The sequence below is a fragment of the Tamandua tetradactyla genome, chromosome 4 (genome assembly GCF_023851605.1).
Source record: "Tamandua tetradactyla isolate mTamTet1 chromosome 4, mTamTet1.pri, whole genome shotgun sequence".
Classification (NCBI taxonomy): domain Eukaryota; kingdom Metazoa; phylum Chordata; class Mammalia; order Pilosa; family Myrmecophagidae; genus Tamandua; species Tamandua tetradactyla.
In genome coordinates, this window is record NC_135330.1 from 125562020 (window position 1) to 125575710 (window position 13691).

General features: G+C 36.1%; 1 long non-coding RNA gene across 1 annotated transcript in view; it reads right to left on the bottom strand.

The window, feature by feature from the left end:
• LOC143679338 (uncharacterized) overlaps positions 1-13691 on the bottom strand; it is a 103521-nt gene that overhangs the window by 25436 nt on the left and 64394 nt on the right. The window lies entirely within an intron of this gene.

Here is a 13691-nt window from a genome sequence, read left to right on the forward strand (position 1 = left end):
AAATGTTAGAGGAAAATATTATCCAAACAGTAATAACACTAAATGTTAATGGACTGAATTCCCCAATCAAAAGACATAGATTGGCAGAATGGATTAAAAAACAGGATCCTTCTATATGCTGTCTACAGGAAACACATCTTAGACCCAAAGATAAACATAGGTTGAAAGTGAAAGGTTGGGAAAAGATATTTCATGCAAATAACAACCAGAAAAGAGCAGGAATAGCAATACTAATATCCAACAAATTAGACTTCAAATGTAAAACAGTTAAAAGAGACAAAGAAGGACACTATATACTAATAAAAGGAACAATTAAACAAGAAGACATAACAATCATAAATATTTACGCACCGAACAAGAATGCCCCAAAATACGTGAGGAATACACTGCAAACACTGAAAAGGGAAATAGACACATATACCATAATAGCTGGAGACTTCAATTCACCACTCTCATCGATGGACAGAACATCTAGATAGAGGATCAATAAAGAAATAGAGAATCTGAATATTACTATAAATGAGCTAGACTTAACAGACATTTATAGGACATTACATCCCACAACAGCAGGATACACCTTTTTCTCAAGTGCTCATGGATCATTCTCAAAGATAGACCATATGCTGGGTCACAAAGCAAGTCTTAACAAATTTAAAAAGATTGAAATCATGCACAACACTTTCTCGGATCATAAAGGAATGAAGTTGGAAATCAATAATAGGCGGAGTGCCAGAAAATTCACAAATACGTCGAGGCTCAACAACACACTCTTAAACAACGAGTGGGTCAAAGAAGAAATTGCAAGAGAAATTAGTAAATACCTCGAGGCGAATGAAAACGAAAACACAACATATCAAAACTTATGGGATGCAGCAATGCTAAGAGGGAAATTTATTGCCCTAAATGCCTATATCAGAAAAGAAGAAAAGGCAAAAATTCAGGAATTAACTGTCCCCTTGGAAGAAGTGGAGAAAGAACAGCAAACGAATCCAAAGCAAGCAAAAGGAAAGAAATAACAAAGATTAGAGCAGAAATAAATGAAATTGAAAACATGAAAACAATAGAGAAAATCAATAAGGCCAGAAGTTGGTTCTATGAGAAAATCAATAAGATTGATGGGCCCTTAGCAAGATTGACAAAAAGAAGAAGAGAGAGGATGCAAATAAATAAGATCAGAATTGGAGGAGGAGACATAACTACTGAGCTCACAGAAATAAAGGAGGTAATAACAGGATACTATGAACAACTTTATGCTAATAAATACAACAATTTAGAGGAAATGGACAGGTTCCTGGAAAGACATGAACAACCAACTTTGACTCAAGAAGACATAGATGACCTCAACAAACCAATCACAAGTAAGGAAATTGAATTAGTCATTCAAAGCTTCCTAAAAAGAAAAGTCCAGGACCAGACGGCTTCACATGTGAATTCTATCAAACATTCCAGAAAGAATTAGTACCAACTCTCCTCAAACTCTTCAAAAAATCGAAGTGGAGGGAAAAGTACCTAATTCATTCTATGAAGCCAACATCACCCTCATACCAAAACCAGGCAAAGATATTACAAAAAAAGAAAACTACAGGCCAATCTCTCTAATGAATATAGATGCAAAAATCCTCAATAAAATTCTAGCAAATCGTATCCAACAACACATTAAAAGAATTATACATCATGACCAAGTAGGATTCATCCCAGGTATGCAAGGATGGTTCAACATAAGAAAATCAATTAATGTAATATACCATATCAACAAATCAAAGCAGAAAAATCACATGATCATCTCAATTGATGCAGAGAAGGCATTTGACAAGATTCAACATCCTTTCCTGTTGAAAACACTTCAAAGGATAGGAATACAAGGGAACATCCTTAAAATGATAGAGGGAATATATGAAAAACCCACAGCTAATATAATCCTCAATGGGGAAAAATTGAAAACTTTCCCCCTAAGATCAGGAACAAGACAAGGATGTCCAATATCACCACTATTATTCAACATCATGTTGGAGGTTCTAGCCAGAGCAATTAGACAAGAAAAAGAAATACAAGGCATCAAAACTGGAAAGGAAGAAGTAAAACTATCACTGTTTGCAGACGATATGATACTATACGTCAAAAACCCGGAAAAATCCACAACAAAACTACTAGAGCTAATAAATGAGTACAGCAAAGTAGCAGGTTACAAGATCAACATTCAAAAATCTGTAGCATTTCTATACACTAGCAATGAACAAGTGGAGGGGGAAATCAAGAAACAAATCCCATTTACAATTGCAACTAAAAGAATAAAATACCTAGGAATAAATTTAACTAAAGAGACAAAAAACCTATATAAAGAAAACTACAAAAAACTGCTAAAAGAAATCACAGAAGACCTAAATAGATGGAAGGGCATACCGTGTTCATGGATTGGAAGACTAAATATAGTTAAGATGTCAATCCTACCTAAATTGATTTACAGATTCAATGCAATACCAATCAAAATCCCAACAACTTATTTTTCAGAAATAGAAAAACCAATAAGCAAATTTATCTGGAAGGGCAGGGTGCCCCGAATTGCTAAAAACATCTTGAGGAAAAAAAACGAAGCTGGAGGTCTTGCACTGCCTGACTTTAAGGCATATTATGAAGCCACAGTGGTCAAAACAGCATGGTATTGGCATAAAGATAGATATATCGACCAATGGAATCGAATAGAGTGCTCAGATATAGACCCTCTCATCTATGGACATTTGATCTTTGATAAGGCAGTCAAGCCAACTCACCTGGGACAGAACAGTCTCTTCAATAAATGGTGCCTAGAGAACTGGATATCCATATGCAAAAGAATGAAAGAAGACCCATCTCTCACACCCTACACAAAAGTTAACTCAAAATGGATCAAAGATCTAAACATTAGGTCTAAGACCATAAAACAGTTAGAAGAAAATGTAGGGAGATATCTTATGAAAGTTACAAATGGAGGCAGTTTTATGGACCTTAAACCTAAAGCAAGAGCACTGAAGAAGGAAATAAATAAATGGGAACTCCTCAAAATTAAACACTTTTGTGCATCAAAGAACTTCATCAAGAAAGTAGAAAGACAGCCTACACAATGGGAAACAATATTTGGAAATGACATATCAGATAAAGGTCTAGTATCCAGAATTTATAAAGAGATTGTTCAACTCAACAACAAAAAGACAGCCAACCCAATTACAAAATGGGAAAAAGACTTGAATAGACACCTCTCAGAGGAGGAAATACAAATGGCCAAAAGGCACATGAAGAAATGCTCAATGTCCCTGGCCATTAGAGAAATGCAAATCAAAACCACAATGAGATATCATCTCACACCCACCAGAATGGCCATTATCAACAAAACAGAAAATGACAAGTGCTGGAGAGGATGCAGTGAAAGAGGCACACTTATCCACTGTTGGTGGGAATGTCAAATGGTGCAACCACTGTGGAAGGCAGTTTGGCGATTCCTCAAAAAGTTGAATATAGAATTGCCATACGACCCAGCAATACCATTGCTGGGAATCTACTCAAAGGAATTAAGGGCAAAAACTCAAACGGACATTTGCACACCAATGTTTATAGCAGTGTTATTTACAATTGCACAGAGATGGAAACAGCCAAAATGTCCATCAACAGACGAGTGGCTAAACAAACTGTGGTATATACATACGATGGAATATTATGCAGCTTTAAGACAGGATAAACTTATGAAGCATGTAATAACATGGATGGACCTAGAGAACATTATGCTGAGTGAGTCTAGCCAAAAACTAAAAGACAAATACTGTATGGTCCCAATGATGTGAATCAACATTCGAGAATAAACTTGGAATATGTCATTGGTAACAGAGTTCAGCAGGAGTTAGAAACAGGGTAAGATAATGGGTAATTGGAGCTGATGGGATACAGACTGTGCAACAGGACTGGATACAAAAACTCAGAAATGGACAGCACAATAATACCTAATTGTAAAGTAATCATGTTAAAACACTGAATGAAGCTGCATCCGAGCTATAGGTTTTTGTTTTGTTTTGTTTTGTTTTGTTCTTACTATTATTACTTGTATTTTTTTTCTCTATATTAACATTCTATATCTTTTTCTGTTGTGTTGCTAGTTCTTCTAAACCGATGCAAATGTACTAAGAAACGATGATCATGCATCTATGTGATGATGTTAAGAATTACCGATTGCATATGTAGAATGGTATGATTTCTAAATGTTGGGTTAATTTCTTTTTTTCCGTTAATTAATAAAAAAAAAATTAAAATCAACAAAACCAAAAGTAGGTTCTTTGAGATCAATAAAATCAACAAACATTTGGCAAGACTTACAAAGAAGAGAGAGGATCCAAGAATGAAAATCAAATGAAAGGGAGGATATATTGCTACTGACCACACGGAGATAAAAAGTATTAAGAGGATGTATAAACAATTGTATGCCAACAAATTAGAAAACCTAAATGAAATGGATGAATTGCTAGAAACACACAAGTAGCTATTCTGATTCAGAGAGAAAGAGAAGATCCCAACAAACAGTTAACAGATAAGGAAATCAGTCAATATTCAAAAATCCCCAACAGTGAAAAGTCTGGGACCAGAAAGCTACACAGGTGAATTTTACCATTTCATGAAACATTAACACCAACCCAGCTCACATTCTTCCACAAAATCACAAAGGAACACTCAACAACTTGTTCTATAAGGCCAACATGAGCCTAATACCATAGCCACATAAAGATGCCACAAGAAAAAAAAAAAAAAGACCAATATCCCTCATGAATATAAATGAAAAATTTTTCATCAAAGCACTAGCAAATCAAATCCAACCACACATTAAAAAAAAAACTAATAAATGAATTCAGTCAAGTGGTAAGGAACAATATGAATACCCAAAAAAGCAGTATTGTTTATATATACAAACAATGAATAATCAGAAGAACAAATCAAGAAAAAAATTCCATTCACAATTGCAACTAACAGAGCCAATTATCTGGGAACAAATCTAAGCAAGGATATAAACGACTTCATAGAAAACTATGAAATATTATTAAAAGAAATCAAAGACCACCTAAATAAATGAAAGGACATTCATGTTCATTGGGCTGGAAGACAAATATCATTAAGATGTCAACACTACCTAGATATAATACAGTCACAATAAAAATTGAAACAACCTTCCCTACAAAAATGGAAAAGCCAATCATCAAATTTGTATGGAAGGATAAGAGGCCCCAAACAGCTAAAGCTCTCTTGAAAAAGAATGAAGGTGAAGTACTCACACTTCCCAGTCTTAAAACTTATGAAGTGGTGAAGTCATCAATATGATGATGCAAATAGCTACTGAAAATCTCTCTTTGGATATTCACTGTTAAAAAAGAACAATTCAGAGAAGTTTATTCAGTGCAAAATGTATATTCTGGGAGCACATTATCTAATTTAATTTGAATGGTCAGTTTACTTGAACATAGGCATGAGAACTTGTTTTGTACAGGCTAATGTGATGTCCCAATGTATCTCAGAGGAATTTGGGCATAGAATAAAAAAAAATATTTGTGAAGTCCCCTTGGGCTGGGGAGAAAGGAAGAAATATTCAACTTCCCCTTCTGGGCAATTTCTGATATTCTCACAAGCAATGAGGACAACAATTCGATAAACTGAGCCCTCAATCTTGGGGCAGAACCTATGAAGCTTATTCCTGCAAAGGAGAAGCTAAGCCTACTGCTAATTATGTCTGAGACACCCACAGAAAACCTCTTTTGCTGCTCAGATGTGGCCTCTCTAAGCCAACTTGGCAGGTGAACTCACTGCCCTCCCCACTACATGGGACATGACTCCCAGGGATGTAATCTCCCTGGCAATATGGGCCATAACTTCCAGGGATGAGCCAGGACCTGGCATCGTGTGAATGAGAAAGCCATCTGGATCAAAAAAGGGAAAGAGAGAAATAAGACAAAGCTTCAGTGGCTGAGAGATTTCAAACAGAGTCAAGAGGTCATCCTGGAAATGTGTAAGAATACCACATTTCATAGATAACCTTTTTTAGTTCATGGTATATTGGAGTGGCTGGAGGAAAATATCTGAAACTGTTGAACAGTGTTCCAATAGCCTTGATTCTTGAAGAAAACTGTATAACTATATAGTTTTTACATGTGACTGTGTGACTGTGAAAACCTCATGTCTGATGCTGCTTTTATCCAGGGTATAAACAGACGAGTTTAAAAAAAAAAAAAAGGATGAAAAATAAATAAATAATAGGTGGTGATAAAGGATAAAAACTGGGCAGATTGAAATACTGTGTCGATGAGAGGAGGGATAAGGGGTATGGGAGGTATGAGTTTTTTTGTTTGTTTTTCTTTTTCTGGAGTGATGCAAATGTTCTAAAAATGATCATGGTAAAGAATACGCAACTATGTGATGATATTGTAAGCCACTGATTGTATAATATGGTTGGACTGTGCATATGTGACTATTTCTCAATAAAAATATATTTTTTTAAAAGTTTAGGACAAGGACATTCCATGGAGTATGAGAAGAGAATTTTAGCAGGACCTCATGACACAGAGTTTGGAGATTTGTTAGCAACACATCAAGGGAGAGAAGGATCAAGGAAGGATGAGCTATAACAGAGAAGTTAGGATTTAACAAATGAGTATGACTGCTGAATTATTGCACTGATATTTCTTTTAGTCTCCAGTGTCTTGGAGGAGCTAAAAGGAAAATCTAAAATTGTGGAACAGTAACCCATACCAAACTCTAAAATCTGTTCTATAACTACTTGTTACAATGTACTCTGAAATGTATTGCTTTTTTGTATGTATACTTTATTTCATAATAAAAACTGCCTTTTTAAAAAAACGAAACAAACAAAAAGAACAATCCCAAATATTCAGAAATCTGCAGCAGCATATGGACTGGAGAGGGATCCCACAAACCCTGAATTGAACAAATAGAAGAATATCAGGTAGGAAATTTCTGTTCTGGACCCACCCACCCTCTCCCTTTCCCCTCACTCAGTCTCATAACATGGGATGGGCCAAGAAACAGCAGCAGGGACCCCTCCCACGGGGAACACACAGTACATACCATTTCACAGCAGTGGGACATACCCTCATCTTTTGGGGACCTGGGGGACAGGGAAGAGCATTTCAAGGCCCAGGTCAGTGAGAGACAGAGTCAGAGAGAACATGGGCAGAAGATGTGTTTTCAGCCCTGGGTCCTAACGTCTTCACCCACCCCTGTGAGAAATGGCAGTGAGAGATCTGATCCCTACCTGGAGGAAGGCTAAGCACTGGGACACTGAGGGTGTACTCTGCCACAAAGAAAGTGGAGGATGCAGACCCATATTTAGTCAGGTTTTGCCCAGCAAAAAGAGGGAACAGGAAACCCACTTTTTTAGCCAGTCCTAGAGTGACCCAACTAGTGCTCAGAGGTTAAGTTATCCAATGGCACCATTCTTCTGGGAGGAATAGAAAGTGCAAGAGAATTGAGGGGCTTTTTCAGAGGCTACCCAGGAAATTTTATCAGGCTGACTGGAGCAGGTTCCCTGCATGGGACTCTGCCTCTGTTTTGGCTAAGAACCAGGTATGACCCAACTGTTAAAGCAGTGCCCTAAAAAACCCAGGTCTGCAGGATGGTGAGAAAACAGCACCACTGGGAAGCACCAGACTTGTTTTAACCACAGAGACCTCCTGTGGTGTCCAGGGCTCCTCCCATCCCTGAGACAGGCTGCTGTAGGTGCCTGGTTTGGAGAGGAGACTGGAGGAAAGAACAAATCTAAACACACTGGTGGGAGAGATGACAGGGAATGAAACCAACCAACAGAAAAACCTTATGCAAAAGAGATAAAATTACCTCTACAATAAAGTAAGAAAATGAGATGCCTTGACTCCAGCAGAAAATACCAACTCATACCAGGAAGAATGAAGATATGGCCCAACCAAAGGAACAAAACTAACACCTCAACTGAGATACAGGTATTGAAACAACTAATTAATGATGTTAAAATAGACCTTCTAAATCCAATCAGTGAGTTGAAGGAAAACATGGAAAAAGACATGAAGGATGTAAATAAGACACAGGGTGTCCATACAAAAGAACTTGAAAACTTGAAAAAAGCCAAATGACAGAAATTACTGGAATGAAATGCACAACAGAACTGATGAAAATCAAAATGGAGACATATAACAACAGCTTTGAAGAGGCAGAAGAAAGGATCAGTGAAGTAGAAGGCAGGACATCTGAAATTCTACACACAAGAAAAAATAGTAAAAAAAAAAGGAAAAATTTGAACTAGCTCTCAGGGAATTGAATGACAACATCAAGTACATAAGTATAGAAGTTATGGGTGTCCAAGAAGGGGAAGAGAAGGGAAAAATGACAGGTGGTTCAGTGGTAGAATGCTCACCTTTCATCCAGGAGACCCAGGTTCAATTCCTGGACCATGCACCCCCCTCCAAAAAAAAAAAAATAGAATAATGGAGGAATCTGTCAATGAAAATGAAAATTTCCCAACTCTTATGAAAGACATAAAACTACCAGTCCAAGAAGTGCAGCATACCCCAGAAGAATAAATCCAAATAAACCTACATGAATATACTTCCTAATCACATTGTCAAGTGTCACAGACAAACAGAATTCTGAAAGCAGCAATCACATTCAAGGGAAGCTCAGTAAGACTAAGTGCAGATGAGATTTTGTAGGTTTGTCCAGAGTGATGCCCCAATAAATCCCAGAGTGATTTGAACAGTGAATAAAAAAGTATTTGCAAAGCCTCTTGGGGAATGGTGAGAAAGGGGACAATTCAACTTTCCCATGAGCAGAATTCTTGATATTCTCACAAGCAGTGGGGACAACAATAGCAATAGGCTGAGCCCACAATCTTGGGGGTTGTTTATATGAAACCTAACCCCACAAAAGATAGGCAAAGCCTACTTAAAATTAGGCCTAAGAGTCAGCCCCAAGAGAACATCTTCTGTTGCTCAGATGTAGCCTCTCTCTCCAGCCAACACAACGAGCAGTATCACCACCCACCCCCTCTCTATGTGAGACGTGACTCCCAGAGGTGTGGATCTTCCTGGCAATGTGGGACAGAAATCCTAGAATGAGCTGGGACTCAGCATCAAGGGATTGAGAAAACCTTCTTGACCAAAAGGGGGAAGAGCAAAATGAGACAAAATAAAGTGTCAATGGCTAAGAGATTCCATACAGAGTGAAGAGGTTATCCTGGAGGTTATTCTTATGCATTAAATAGATATCAATCTGTTTAGTTAAGTTGTAACGGAGAGGCTGGAGGGAACTGCCTGAAAATATAGAGCTGTGCTCCAGTAGCCATGTTTCTTGAAGATGATTGTATGATGATAAAGCTTTCGTAATGTGACTGTGTGATTGTGAAAACCTTGTGTCTGATGCTCCTTTTATCTATGGTATGGACAGAAGAGTAAAACATATGGATTAAAAATAAATAAATAATAAGGGGAACAAATGTTAAAATAAATACAGTAGGTTGAAATGCTAGTGATCAATAAAAGGGAGGGGTAAGGGGTATGGTATGTATGAATTTTTTTGTTTTCTTTTTATTTCTTTTTCTGAATTGATGTAAATGTTCTAAGAAATGATCATGATGATTAATATACAACTATGGTGATATTGTGAGTTATTGATTATATAACAAGAATGAAATGAGCATATGGTAAGAATGTTTATGTTTGTATGTAGTTATATGTTAAATAAAAAGAAGAAGACTAAGTGCAGATCTCTCAGTAGAAACAACAAAGGTGAGAAGGCAGTAAGATGATATATTTATGATCATGAAAGACAGAAACTGCCAAGGATTATTTACCTGGCAAAACTGTCATTCAAAAATGAGGGAGAATAACTCAAAGGGATGAGTCTTACCCTGGCACCCTGGGATCAATGATGCTATCCTGACTAAAAAAGGAAGAAAGAAGTATAGCAAATAAGGTTTCAGTGGCTGAGAGAGTTCAAATAGTCAAGAGGCTATACTGGAGGTCACTCTTACACAGGCTTCATTTAGATATTGCTACCTATCATAACTTATCAAACCCCAAACAAAACCATTCTTGCCAATTCTAAAGAATACCAAGATTCTACAAAGGTCCCATGCACTAGGGTAACTTTCTGAAATTTACAACTTCCAGATAGAGTCCCTGGAACAGATAAGTCCTGAAATGCAGAGGAGCCAGCCTTCCCAAAACATCAACTAGTTCCATCCCTCTATACCATATTACTGACAGCCCCTTCCAAGATGAAGAGGTTAGAATGGGAATAGCCCAAATACCCCTAAAGAGTGGGAGAAAGGTGAAAAGTGATGGTGGAGTTATACAGAGAAGGTTGGGTTTAACAAATGAGGATGAGTGCTGAATCATTATGCTGACATTTTTTAGCCTCAAGTACCTTAGAGCAGGAATTTGAAAACCATATCAAACTCTGAAATCTGTTCTGCAATGCATTGCTGTGATGTACTTTGAAGTTTATTGCTTTTATGTATACATTTTATTTAAGGAGAAGGAGTACCATAACAGAGAAGATAGGATGTAGCAAATGAGTATGACTGCTGAGTCATTATATTGATATTTCTGTTGGTCTCCAGTATCTTGGAGCAGTTAGAAGGAAAATGAAAAATCATGGAGTCATAACCCAGACCAAACTTTCAAATCTGTTCTATAACTACTTGTTAAAATGTACTTGGAAATTTATTGATTTTTTTTTTTGTATATATGTTATATTTCACAATAAAGTTTTTTTAAAAAAGAGGGAGAGTTTAAAATATTTACAGACAAACACAGAGAGTTTGTGAACAAGAAACCTGCTATACAAGAAATACTAAAGGGAGCATTACCAGCAGATAGGAAAAGACAGGAGAGAAACATCTGGAAAAGAGTGTAGAAATGAAGATTAGCAGGAAGGGTAACTAACAGGGTTAAAAGTGAGAAAAAAATTATGAAACAACATATACAACTTAAAAGGAAGACTAGCTAAAGAAAGTGCGCCTTTATGGTAATAACAATAAATATTAATGGATTAAACTCCCCAAATAAAAGATATCAATTCACAGAATGGATTAAAAAAAAAAAAACACAGTATCCATCTATATGCTGTCTACAAGAGACTCACTTAACAGCTAAGGACAAAAAACGAGCTGAAAGTGAAAGGTTGCAAAAAGGTATTCCACACAAACAACCAGAAACCAGCAGGAGTAGTTTTAACATCGACAAATAGACTTCAAATGTAAAAGAATTAAAAGAGACAAAGAAAGACACTATGTATTAATAAAAGGGGCAATGCAATAAGATATAATGATCATAAATATCTATGCACCAAGCAATAGTGTACCAAAATATATGAAACAAACACTGAAGGGAGAAGTAGCTACTTCCATAATACTAGTTGGAGACTTCAATAAACCACTCTCATCAATGAATAGAACTTCTCATCAATGAATAGAGACTTCAATAAACCACTCTCATCAATGAATAGAACTTCTCATCAATAAGGACAAAGAGATCTTAAAAATGCAATGAATTAACCCAATTTAACAGACATTTACAGAACACTGCACCCAACAATAGCAGGATAGACATTCTTCTCAAGTGAAGAATCATTCTCCAGAATGCTAGCTTCATAGACTGTCACCCAAAGAAGGTCTCAGTAAATTTAAGAATATCAAAATTATGCAAAGCGCTTTCTCAGATCATAATGGAATGATGTTGGAAATCAATAACAGGCAAAAGCCCAGAAAATTCACAAATATATGGAGGCTAAGCAAGCAGTGGGTCAAGGAAGAAATTACAAGAGAAATCAATAAATATCTCAAAGCAAATAAAATGAGAACACAACATATCAAAACCTATGGGTTGCAGCAAAGGCAGTGCTGAAAGTTAAATTTATTGCCCTCAATGCCTATATTAAAAAAGAAGAATGAGCAAAAATTGAGGAATTAACTGCTCTTCTGCAGAAACTAGAGAAAGAACAGCAAACCCCAAAGCAAATAGAAGGAAAGAAATAACGAACATTAGAGCAGAAATAAATGAAATTGAGAACATGAAAATAAAGAGAGAATCAATAAAACCAAAAGCTGGTTCTTTGAGAAAGTCAGTAAAATAGATGACCCTTAGCTAGACTGACAAAATAACAAAGAAAAAGGATGCAAATAACTAAAATCAGAAATGGGAACGGGGTGCATAACTACTGACCCTGCACAAATAAAGGAGATAATGGGAGAATTTTATGAACAACTATATGCAAACAAACTAGAAAACTAAGATGAAATCAACAACTTTCTAGAAAAGTAAGAACAACCAACATTGACTCAAGAAGAACTAGAAGACCTCAACAATCCAATCACAAGTAGAAAGATTGAATCAATCATCAAAAAACTCCCAAAAAAGAAAAGTCCAGGACCACATGGTTTCACATGTGAATTCTACAAACATTCAAGAAATAATTAGTACAAATCCTTCTCTAAATCTTCAAGAAAATTAAGGAGGAGGGGAAACTACCTAACTCATTCTACGAAGCCAACATCAACCTAATACCAAAGCCAAGAAAGATATTACAAAAAAAAAAAAAAGATATTTATAGATCAATTTTTAAAATGAATATAAATGTAAAAATCCTCAACAAAAATGCTTGTAAATTGAATCCAGCAGCACATTAAAAGAATTATATACCATGAACAAGTGGGTTTTATTCAGTATGCAAGGATGGTTCAACACAAGAAAATCAATTAATGTAATACAACACATCAAAAAATTAAGGAGGAAAAACCACATGATCATCTCATCTCCATTGATAGAGAAAAGGAATTTGACAAAATTTATCATCCTTTCTTGATGAAAACATTTCAAAGGATAGGAATAGGAGAAAACTTCCTCAACATGATAAAAAGAATATATGAAAAGCCCATAGCTAACATCATACTCAATGGGGAAAGACTGAAAGCTTTCCTTCTAAGATAAGGAACAAGACAAGGATGCCCATTGTCACCTTGTAACTCAACATTATGCTGGGAGTTCTAGCTAGAGCAATTAGGCAAGTAAAATAAATAAAAGGCATCCAAACTGGAAAGGAAGAAATAGAGATTTCACTGTTTACAGATGACCTGATCCTGTGTATACGAAATCCTGAAAAAATCTACAGTAAAGCTACTGGAGCTCATAATTGAGTATAGCAAAGTGGCAGGATACAAAATCAACCTGCAAAAATCAGTAGTGTCTCAAAGCAACAACGAACAATCTGGGGAGGAAATCAAGAAAAACATCTATTCGCAATAACAACCAAAAGAATCAAATATCTAGGAATAAATTCAACCAAGGACATAAAACACCTATACACAGAAAACTATAAGACTTTGCTAAAAGAAATCAATGAAGACCTAAATAAATGGAAGGACATACCATGTTCATGGATTAGAAAATAAAAGATGTCAATTCTGCCCAAATTGATTTATAGATTTAATACAATATCAATTTAAATCTCTACAGTTTACTTTATAGAAATAGAAAAACCAATATCAAATTTATTTGGAAGAGCAAGGTGCCCTGAACAGCTAAAAAATATATTGAAAAAAAAAGTAAAGCGGGAAGTCTCATACTACCTGATTTTAAAGCATATTGCAAAGTTGCAGCATGGTACTGGCATAAAGATAGGTATACTGACCAGTGAAA